At 38.2% G+C, this 12,351-nt stretch overlaps 1 long non-coding RNA gene across 1 annotated transcript; it reads right to left on the bottom strand.

The window, feature by feature from the left end:
* Nucleotides 1-6,715: 6,715 nt before the first annotated feature.
* On the bottom strand, nucleotides 6,716-7,698 carry LOC143304045 (uncharacterized). Its single transcript, XR_013060741.1, has 3 exons — nucleotides 7,442-7,698; nucleotides 7,239-7,331; nucleotides 6,716-7,116 (listed from the first exon to the last, which is right to left on the bottom strand). It is a non-coding gene; the product is annotated as an uncharacterized LOC143304045 (long non-coding RNA).
* Between the last annotated feature and the right edge of the window lie 4,653 nt (nucleotides 7,699-12,351).

Below are 12,351 nucleotides of genomic sequence, written 5' to 3'. Positions count from 1 at the left end.
TTGTCACTATCACTAATCCACAATCTAATACAGCAATCGTTATAGGTGTAATAGAGTTCAATAGGACACTTATTCACAAGAATATAAAACAGTCCGAGAAAACTAGGTTGGTAACAGTAGAATACACAGAGCAAAACAAGACACGGCTTAGCACAGCAATTACGAAGTAGCCTTAACACGTCACCTCGCAAGGTCAGCATTTGTTTGCTTAATCGCTTCAACTCAGCTTAAAAACTAAGTCGCGAGATAGTTTTTCATATAACTCGTAAACTAAGACCGACCGCCGGTTATATGCTCAGGAAAAAATTGTTCAAAATGTTGAGACTTACAAGATACTACATATTTAACATTAAAATTGTAAAGGGCGTTACATTGACAGATTCACCAATTAAACGTGATAGCCAAATACCGAGTTCTTCACGATTTTGAATACTACAAACTGTGAATCGACATTAACTATACAATAGCTATAAATTTTTTTTTTATTTATTTATTTAAATTTTACAATTTGTCCAGACATTTGGTAAAGTATTATAGCGGTATACTAATATATCATGTGGGTGGCTACCCCCAGCGGGGTACCATCATCGTGTTTGTTAGGTTATGTCCTTTGTGAGATCTGTTGGGCGAATAACTATAAAATTTTTTTTTTATTATTTATTTATTTAAATTTTACAATTTGTCTAGTAGGACATTTGGTAAAGTATTATAGCGGTATACTAATATATCATGTGGGTGGCTACCCCCAGCGGGGTACCATCATCGTGTTTGTTAGGTTATGTCCTTTGTGAGATCTGTTGGGTGAATAACTATAAAATGATGCTATAATATTATGAATAATAAATTGACACAATATATAATTCTATATTCCAGAATTTAAAACGTAATAGTTCAATAAAAGATTCGCTTAAAGTTATTCACATTCACATTTTACAAAATTTCATTTACGTCGAGTAATATTAACGTTTCCATAGACTAGGCATGTTGTGTTTAATAATAACAAAATATAGTGTTGCAGAACGTTTATTATTGTTATAATAATGTAGAAGTGCACAATGTGCCATCTCAGACGTGAATCTTTTATATATGTATATATATGTCGGGTTATCATTAGGATTTAAGTCGCGTAATGTTTCTTCATTTGAATTAGCCATTGTTTTACAAAACAGAGAATATATTTACACGAATAAACAAGATTTTACAAAATATTATGAATAATGAATTTTATAAATGATATGATTGATTAACAAATGATAAGTTAAATTAATAATTAGATTAAAGAATAATAAGTTTTATCGAACAATAAGAGAAACGAATAATATATCTTACGAGTAATAAATTTAACGAATAATGAAATTAACGATTGATAGATTTTACAAATAATGAATTTAATTTACGCTATTAACAATGTTCCGGGGTTCAAACGAATCCACGGTCAACGGGATAACTTTAAATAATTTTATAACACAAAAATACGTTTGCTGAATCACTCGGTAAATTACTTGATGTATCACTTTCCAAGGCGATCGCACGAATCTGATGAAAATCTTTTTCGCTATACGACTGCATTTGTTTGTTATATTCTCGCTGGAAACATCGAGAAGGTTCCAATCGTTGTTGCTAGGCAATATCTGTCAAAAGTTTGTTGTATACTCTTTGGAAACATCGAGAAAGATCCAAACGCCGATACTAGGCAATTTCTGTCTGGAGATTGATTCCAAATACAACGTGTCCCATTATATCAGCATCTCTAAAGTACAATTCTATGTGATTTCTAGGGAGAACAATACAACCGATCCACACCTTCATCAGGCAAAACGTTTATCCCGCGACCGTGGCTACGTTCAGCGACCAGTTGTCACCTCGAACCCATTTTTGCTTTTCACAAATGTCAAACAATTACAGATAACAATTGCTTAATTACAGTTATGATAAAATCTAGGCTAAAGCATTAGAAGGCTTCTTCAAAATTGCATAGGGAAGGCTCCGGTTTTCCTTTCATCTCCGACATATATATGTATGTATTTATTAGTTACAGTGTCAAGGTCACGGAATGTCCAGTCAACTATCCAGTCAACTATCTTCTCGTCATTCCTGTCACATAATACGTTTTCTATATTACACTTCTCTTTCCTCTTTCTATTTATAATCTTACTGTTCTCAGATAATACGTACCTCTGCTAGCAATTTCCTAGTCAATACCTGTTAAAGTTTCTTAAATTCCTACATCTGGTCCTAGCAATTAACTTCTGACTGCTTTTGTTCTCACTTCTCAGGTACTCCAATATAGTACTGTAGATCTGTATATTATACTATAGCATCTTACAGGCCAATGCCATTACTTCCTGCGTTTTCCAAAATTCTAGAGAAAATAATATACGACCGTCTAAAACCAACAATAGGGAAAGAAAATTGAAAATATCCAATTGAGCGGTACTCACATAACACAAACAAGGCAAGTTAAATACCGAGTACTTCACTTAACATACAACTTACATGGGAACAACATAGTAAATCAATTATAGACAAAATATGGATAACAAGAAGACAGATGTACTGGCTAACTAGTCGAAATACTAAACTTAGCATAGGAAATAAATTACAAATATACAAAACGATAATAAAACAAATTTGGACGTACGGAATACCATTATGGGGGACAGCAGCAATGAGGCACATAAATAAACTAGACTCGCTACAATCGAAGATACTAAGAACAATAGTCAACGGTTAAAGAAGAAATTGGCAACTACGCAGAAAAATACATCGCATAGAAACTCTCATAGAAAGAAGATTAAAAATAAAACACCTCACTGACCTCACTAAAGAAATAAAATAGACAAATTCGAAGATGGTATTCCACTAGGGGTAGACATTCACTTTTTATTATTTAGCAATAAAGCTAGAAAAATTTACCAAATGTCCAGCTGGACAAATTGTAAAGTACAAATTAAATAATAAAAAAAAAATTATATTGGTAGTTCCTTTCACTCTGAATTGATCATTTTCTCAGATTTCTTTTCCACTATTTTAAAAATCTAAGATACAAAGCATGTCTCAAGGAAAGTCTCCCATAGAAAGAAGACTAAAAAGAAAACCCTACCCCACTGATCCCACTAAAGAAATAAAATAGCCAAACTCGAAAATGATATCCCGCTGGGGGTAGCCATCATCCACATGTTATCTAGCAATTAAGTTAGAAAAATTTACCAAATGTCCAGCTGGACAAATTGTAAAGTACAAATGTAAAGTACGGGAAATTTGGTTTCTCTCACGTATGATGCCTTCCATTAGCGACCTTCTTTGTGAGGCATGTAGCACCCTTCCTTACCAACTTACCTTTTTTTCCTAGCCAATTAGCAAGGATAACCGTTGCCCTCGCTTTCCTCCTGAAAATTGCCATTGACAAATCCGCTTATCCGGTGGTCTTAGACACATCCATAACTAGTCGTGACCGTCGTCACAGGAATTTAGTTGCTTCAGGTTTCTTGACCAATCAGCATCTCAATTTGTTGACCATCAGTCGACGTTTTAACTATTATCACTAAAACTTATGTTCTACGAGAAGAGATTGTTGGACTAAAGTGCATATTTTAATTTGTTAACCAAGTGTTATCGTCGGTACAACCACATCTTTGACGTGTTTCGTTGGCGAGCTTCTTCGCGATCGATCGAACATTTTTGGTCCTTCAGATACACGTGCACAGTCTTCAAGATAGCAAGTTTCAAGAACGACGAAATCTCGCAGCAAGCTAAGCTCTTTAAAGTGTTTCGCCAATTCCTGTTCCTTGCACAACATCCGTCAAAAGCATGGCGACCGCATCAAACATCGACTGCCTGCAACAAAAACGCAATCAGCATCTCGACAACATCAAGTTCATAACGAAAGACATTGACGATTACCAACAGTCCAACAATTATAACGTTGGTGCTTTAAAAAGATATAAAGCCCAACTCGAGTACGAGTGGAAACAATTCCGACTCGTCCAGGAGGAATTATACGACCTCGACGAAGAAGATAATACTGAGGAGCGCGAAGCGTTTGGCTATTACATATCCCTGGCTGCTCGAATAAGGAATCTCATAGAAAGCAGGAAACCATCAACCCCATCGACACCCACAGGCAGCGGATTTCCTGCGAAATGTTCGTCCAATAACACTCTCTCCTCGATAGCAGATAACAGTGACCATCTTGTCAACGCAAATAACAGCGACGTTACTGACCCTTGCAAGAAGAGGTTCGAGTGTCCACAACACATCGCTTTTCGCTACAGCCTCGCAATCGTTAATTTTCCAAAAATAACTGAACCATCTCCAACGGCCTTGAGGCAGTTAGTTGACACGGTCGAACAAAATCTCCACTCATTGAACAATTTAGGAGAGCCAATCAATTTAAATACGATAATTATCAGTCTGATCAGTTCAAAATTACCAGCAAAGACCGTGCAAAAGTGGCAACTCACGTTACCTGACAAGGAAGTGCCTCACTATGCTCATCTACTGAACTTCCTTCGGAAACGGGTATACAACTTGAAATTGGTCTCTACATACAGAGTGACAAGACAGACATGCCCCATCTGCCGAGGACCGCACAAGATTTGGGGATGTGATACTTTCAAGGCGAAATCCGTTAGCGAGCGCCTTAAAGACGTCAAAGCGGCATCCTTATGCACCAATTGCCTGAGAGAGGGGCACTCTATGGTAGATTGTTACGCAGGACCATGTCGTACGTGTGGACAATGGCATAACACGATGCTGCATAAGGACAAACGCCACTCAAAGTCTCGTTCCGTTACATCCAGCCAAACCTTCTCTTCGTCGAACAGTCGATCCTCGAGACCCTCTTCGACATCCTCATCACCGACTGGTCATCGGAAATCTACAACGAAACACAGGTCGAAGACGTCACGAAGGGGCTTGTCTACAGGACCATCCTCCAGCCATCGACGAACGCGTAAATAGTGATGTCGACGATCGACGATTCCAATGACAACTGAACCAATTAAGCCATTAGCATCCAACTCATTATACAGCGCTATATCGTGGAGCAGTGCTCTAGCATGAACTTCATAACAGGAAAACTGGCAAAATAAAGTACTCATCGTTGAAATTGTAGCCATTCTGCATTCAAAACCGCTGACTCCAAAATCCTCTGGTCCAAGTGACCTCCTGATCCTCATTCTCAGCCACTTCCTCATTGGCGATTCATTAATGAACCTGCGAGAGCGAGATTTCAGGGACAGTCCACTCAACCGGCTCTTCAGACGATAACACATTTACCAACTGAAACAGCATTTCTAGAATCGCTGGCATCGGGAATACCTGAATGAGTTGACCAGTCACAATAAATTGAGCAAGGCCGACCACGGCATCAAGGAAGGCACGATCTTCAGCATCAAGGAGGATAATGTGCCCCCAATGCAATGGCCTTTGGACCGAGTCATCAAGGTCCATCCAGGCGCAAACGGGCATCTTGGGTCCAGACGTCAAGAGGCTCGTCCATTACCAAGTCAACTCGATCCCGAAAAGCCCGGACAATTGTTCAGTGAAAGCAAAATTTCGCAGTCGAGTTGTCCAGCTTTAGTCGACCGATGTTGTTGAGCCTCCGTTGTAGGCTGACCGGTTGAGCGACCGTTGTAGCAATCCTCAGAAACATTCCCCTCTATTTGTTTCTTTTTGCTCACCGAGTTCTCATTTGACACGTCATGGTTAAGTTTTTACCAGTTTGAGTTAACAATCAGCGTGTTTTGTACTGATCATCATCTTCCTGCCTGTATGTTTTCATCTAGGAAAAGGTGGAGGAGGACAGTCTCCAACAGGGAAGTCCCCCAAGGTATACTGTCCGGTTGGTAGATTGTTATTAACTAATTCCTTGAAATTTCCGGTTTATGATGAGTTATTAAAGGATTCAGAGCAAGTGATGAAAATCGAAAAGTCTGAAAAGTCCAAAAATCACTCACCAACAGTAGGAAACCAGATGTATGAAACCAACAAAGAAGATTCCAGATTCCAAAATTCTTGTCCTGTACTATCATCAAAACGTAATGAAATCAGTAATAAAAAATTTTTAATTTCTATAGGACTAATCTCGTATATAATCTCGTATATAGAGGATGATCTCGTGCCCTTAGACATCATAGTTTTCCTCCTCTGCAGCATCATCGTGACAGAAAGAGAGTTCCTCTTGAGCAGACCTTATCTTAACTCATTAGCTCATCGTCTAGAAGTCGAGTTGTACCGCCAAGTGTAATCGCAAGCTCTACGTACAGTGTCCATAACGAGAATTGTTAATAAATATATTGGTTAAATATATCCGAGTATTTATATATATTTCTTCAGCACCTATCACGACCTATCCATCTCAAACTGTTTAACAACTACAATGTTTGAACAAAATTGAGCAAATAAATAGATATTAAATAGCACTGTAACTTAGAAATTTCTTTCTACTTTCATGTGACGTATAGATTATTTATAATTATTTATAATTATTTAATTATTATTTCGGATAGCGACTATAGAAACAGATTTTGTTTTCTAATTATTTTAACTGGATGAAAGTAGCAGCAGCTAAAAATATAACAACGACATAAATCAAAATATATGTTGCCTTATTATATTTAAGTCGCAAATTAATCTTTGGTAGATATATACACATACGTTAATGCTGAAGGTAGCAATTACCAGTCTGGAAAGCACTGCTTCATTTCTTTTCCTCAGTTATCTGCTAATTTGTTGTTAATAATATTATTATTCAATTTCTTTCACTAATATAACAATTCTGAAGCGTTATTTTAAAGTCTAGTACCTTAAAATGAGGAAACGTTCAAAATGCCATAATTTCATGAATACGTCGATATGTTACTTGTGTTAGATGGAGATCATGCAAATTATTGATGTTTTGCTGCCCTCATTCAAAAATAGTCTTTTGTCTTCGTATGTCATAAATTATTCACGAAAATCCTCACGTTTTTGTTCCGTCAGATAGAACACATATTACAACATAACTGTAAAAGAAGCCGTTGCAATGAAAATAGAATTGTTGAAAAATTGTAGTCTACTAGAATCAAAGCGTTTTATCGAAAGAGTTCTTGACACTGGTTACAAAAACTTCGCCTAAAGGGAGAAAAACGTACATATGAAACAAACAAACAAGATATATTGAGGACGAATATAATAATTTAAATTCGTACAGGTTAGTCAATTAGCTGTATTAATAATTAATGAGCTCCTCTAACCTGTATATTATTGCTTTCTGGATTGCCTCATCTTGCTCTAATAATTAGCTTTTGGCTACTTTCGCTTGTCCTTGCTACAAATACTCTAGTAACCTATAAAACTATATATCTTCATACCTACTATTATACCTTGAGCCTTATATTTTATTAAATTGCCTTTATCTTTGATTATAATAATGTCTTGTTTTCAATATGATACTAACCTGCACTTTTTTATTGCATATATTTTCCATCATTGTTTTACTATGGTATTTTTTGTATATACTCTAATCTTTCTTTACCGAAACTCTATTCTTCCTCTTTTAAATACTTTTCTCTCAGGTATTTTTTCACTAATCTCACCTCGTTGCATTTTCCTGATTTTCTCCTCGTATTTCTCTGTCCTTTACCCCGCATTTACTCTTTTTTCTCTTTCCTCAGCTCCTCGAATACAATGTAACTCAACGTCTAGTTACATACTTAGACGTAAACATTACTTAAGATGCAACGCATCTGTTTATCTAACGACCTCGAGCTGTCGGCTGCACATCGGCCAACTTCGGCAAATTTCGGCGCTTCGCGAGATAATCGATTATCTCGATAGTTTAGACCATTACGTGTTCAAAAATCTAAAACTTAGCAATGGAATAGGTAGCACGCAATGGTACACTACTCGTTGACAGTCGTTTTGTTTCGTTTCGTTTTTAATTACGTTAACTAGTCAAATCCCTCTCTTGAAACCAATTCTTCGTTTCATTTCGTTTTCAATCACGCAAACTAGTCAAATCTTCCTTTCAAACCAATTCTTTTCTCAATGCTCCACATATTTCTCATTGTCATACCTGTCTTTGTGATCCTGTCTTTTGTCCCTTCATACCTCCATTTTTTTATACCTTAATCCTAAATATGTATATTTCTAATAGTAACCTATCATATCATCGAACCCGTTGTGTATCATTGTTGCGAATCACCGCTGCATACATGCGTATCATTTTTTTGATGTGACGGCACAAAAAAGTCTACAAATGAGCGTTCGAATCCGTTGCGTGTCGGCGTTGCACATCAATTTGGATGGGCAAAAGCATCGTTGCGTACATATCAAAACATGGTCCACAGATACAGAACGAACTGATCGGCCATGTGTTTGTTTTTTGTTGTTACAAAAGCTCGTGGACATACAGAAGGACAATGTAACAAAGTGGTAGAGAAACAAAACAAGTGAGTCGTTCTTCTGCAGGTTCACGGCCGAAGAGCAGGATGACACGATATAGTCCAGTCAAATTAGCCTAAGAAGAGGACAAATTCAGTATTAAATTTTCTTGCGCGAACTTATGCAAATTATTCTCGGGAATGAATCCTATATGTTTGCCACTCAAAATTTCTTGCACAGACTTTGCAAAAAATCTCCAAAGTTGTAAAAAACAGGTTTTTTTGCATATAACAACAACTCTAATAATCGGATTACAAAAAGTTTCAAATAAAAATTGTTAAAATGTGTTAGTTCGTTAAGCCGTAAATTAATTGTTGAGATATGTATAATTTTCTGTGCTGGACTGAGTTAAATGCGTAGTAGAGATACTTGTATGTGAATATCAGTGTGTGGAGGTATGTGTGTGCGCAGCGTCTCGAAAACAAAGGAATGTAAACTGTTCAGTCGGTTAACAGTCGGGTATAGAAGAAAGTGCTGAGACGCGTGCGAGTGTGTATCGATGAATATCTTTGAAATCGTCCATGAAATAAATATATTGCTATTGTAATATTAATCCTCAGTATAAATTTAGTGTTCCTATAACATTATTTCGGCTTCAAAGATCCACAATTCTCAACATTAATAAAAACGGCCCGAAATCGCACTATTTTCTATTGCCAATTATTCATGTAAAATTGAGAATGCGAAGTTGAAACATTTTGAAAATGTTGTTTTTCTCCAGTCCAGTTTTTGATGTAATTAATAATTTAGAATATAACCGAATAAAATCGGCTTTATGCTCGTTTAAATAATTATTTTAACGTTGAAGGGCCATTTTCCTTTATCCAATGGAATCCAAACTTCACAGAATTTTTTTATTAATTGGAACCATTCCTGAAAGTGGCAGTGGTGAAAATAAGAGCCAGTTTACTAGACACTAGCCAAGAGATGTCTTTAGCCATTGAGTAGTTTCGTTGTTTATTGTTGGAATGGTGAAACATATAATCACAAGTGTATGTGTGCTGTAAGTGTGTACACTGTAGTATGTGATGTACAAAAACTCCGTACAAAACAATATCGCCGCTACGTGCAATCGTCAACCGGAATCAAATTCAAATTTTCCGGTACTTCTCCGACCAGTATAAATAAACGATCATGCTCTCCAGAAAGTGAGTATCGATCATTCTTATAGCGAGTAGTATCGAGTATTCTCGATTATATAATAACTTGTCTCGTTATTATATAAAACAACACGTTTAGTCTGTGGCGGCACTCGACGACAGAACTTTCCGACGGCTTTGCGACACAAAGCGTAACAGCATCAAAGCGTAAGGCCGACATGCCTAATGTCCTCCCGTCGCGAAAGTCTAACGAACGCGTGCGTAGTGAGGATATCGAGGGGCAACAAAAGAAAATCAGTTTTGAACAAAAGATTCATTCAGTTTTAAACACCGAAGTGCGAGAGGTCAAGCGTAACACGAAGCAAACATAGTCGAGAAGCGTGGATTGTTGATTATTGATTGTTAATCGTTGAACATTGAGAGTATTTCTTGGGCACTTACACTTAAAACCACCTCAAGTCATTCACCACAAACTGGTGATCCCGACACGAGAGAAAGCGAAGGGAGGTATTTAAGATGGTAAATACTAACGAGGCTGCGAACAGCAGAAGCACAGCCAATCAGTTGGTCAGCATGCGTCCACTGCAGCCCCAGAGTATGACGCTATGATTTGCATTATTGGAGGCGCAATTCGAGGCAGCGGATATTACGTGTAACAAAATAAAATTCGTGAACCACGCCAGATGTCTCGAGGTTCGGCACTTGAACCAAGTCGAGGACATAGTGATAAGTCTCCCGGTCACGGGACGATATAAGAAATTAAAGAAACTTATCCGCAAACAGGCAGATTTAGACAGTACGAGAGTGTGAAAGTTACCGGAATGTGAAGAAATGGGTGACAGAAAGCCGTCCCAATTTTATCGAGATTTAAAAAAACTCGCCAGCCCCTCCACGCCAGATGATTCTATCCTCACGCTTTCGAGAAATCGACTACCAGCTCACGTCCAGTACGTCCTGGAGGTTTTGAAAGATACCTGGAAGTGGAAAATTTAATACGAATAGCCGACCGGATAAAGGAATCATGTCCAGAGAAAGGACGAATTGTCGCCATCGAAACAGAAAGAACGGAAGACAAACGGCAACGCCGCACTTCGGACACGATGAATGACAGGTTGTGCCGAATAGAGGCACAAATCAACGCGCTGAGGCTCGACATTCGTCATTGTCGGCGATCAAGTTTGAAACATCGCAAATCGAGTTCGAAAGACAGATCGTCTGTTATTATCACGAGGCCTTCCGAGACCGCGCAAGGGAGTGCCGGGCCCCTTGCAACTGAACCCAGCGAAACGGGATCAGCCGTCCGTAAACGCGGCATGCGGTGATGGCTTTGGTATCCCGCCGCATTTTCGTGACGGACAAGGCATCGAGGATCTCTTTCCTCGTGAACACTGGTGTCGATATAAGCGTATATCCGCGCAACAAACTACGCAGACTCGCGAACAAAGATGCGTACAAGCTGTTCGCGGCCAATCGAGTGGCCGGAGCAAACCGAAAACGCCTTTCGCGAGTCGAAACGCGTCCTCTCTAACGCCACGATGTTGCCGCATCCAGTATCGGCAACAGCGCGTGAATGACAAATGGCAACCGCTAGGATTTGTTACAAAATCCTTGACTCCTGCGCGATTAATTCTGTACTTAGAATAATTTTAAATACATTTGACAATATTAAGTATCAACTCGTCTCGTCATTATTTAAATCATCCACCACAAATTTAAAAATAGAATAAGGAAAAGAGAGAAAAGGGCAAACAGAAAATTAAACTGCTAACATGTTCTTCTATAATAGTATTTTAACATCAATATTGTAATACGCAATGTGAAAATGAAAAAATTGGAAGCAACCGAACTACGAATAAAACTGAATCACTTCGCTGCTTGTAAAAATAACTTTTAGTATCATAAACATAAGTCAAGTAGCAAATAGCATAAATTGAATTTACCCAAACTCTTCTTGAAATCTGACAAAATGATTTTTTATTTTGTCAAAAAAACCTTTACGTATTTTCCATTCGCATTCGCTACGTCGAAACTCCGTCGGGTAGCAGTTAATTTCATTTAAAGTAGAAAACTATTCAGAAACGTATACACACAGCAACGAACCAGTTGTCCTGTTATTGCCTCCTTCTCGACGGTTCAAATTTCAGGGACGATCGACTATGCTCGACCCAGTACGTCATAATTACTCGCAAAAAGTATTACAAACGAAAGTTGTAACCAGACGTGCCGTTAGTAGTCACTCGAGAACTACCATTTTTCGCCAACTTCAGTGTCCCCCCTGCGCGCTCGCTTCTTGTTTCACCGTTTCACCGTTTCGTTCCTAACATTAACGACCAGTTCTGGCAAATTTTTCCGTTCCAACAAGGAAATCGAGGGATCAGGAAACCAAACATATTGCATCGCATCACTAGAGACACTAATTTTTTTTTTTTTATTTATTTATTTACATCTTACAATTTGTCCAGTAGGACATTTGGTAAAATATTATAGCTTAGTGGTATAATAATATAACATGTGGATGGCTACCCCCCAGTGGGATACCATCTTCGAATTCTAGAGACACTAATGACCTAATTTTAAGAACTATTATAGATAGAAAGTATATTGTATTCAAAAAATACTTGTGGCGGATGAAAAGAGAGTTGTGCGTTTCGTCCCGGCACTACCGGTGGACTCGTCAGTAAGGCTATGCCCGGTAGTCCCTGCCTTAGACGTAGAGGGAGCCTCGCTGGGTGCGGTATTTGTATCAATCGCTCGTATATTCGACCGCTAGCGAGTTAGACAGACTCGTTGTCGTCGTAGCCCTCTAGTGTTGGCGGTTGGTACC

Source organism: Bombus vancouverensis, chromosome 18 (assembly GCF_051014615.1).
Source record: "Bombus vancouverensis nearcticus chromosome 18, iyBomVanc1_principal, whole genome shotgun sequence".
NCBI classification, from domain to species: domain Eukaryota; kingdom Metazoa; phylum Arthropoda; class Insecta; order Hymenoptera; family Apidae; genus Bombus; species Bombus vancouverensis.
This window is presented reverse-complemented; position numbering and strand designations above follow the sequence as displayed.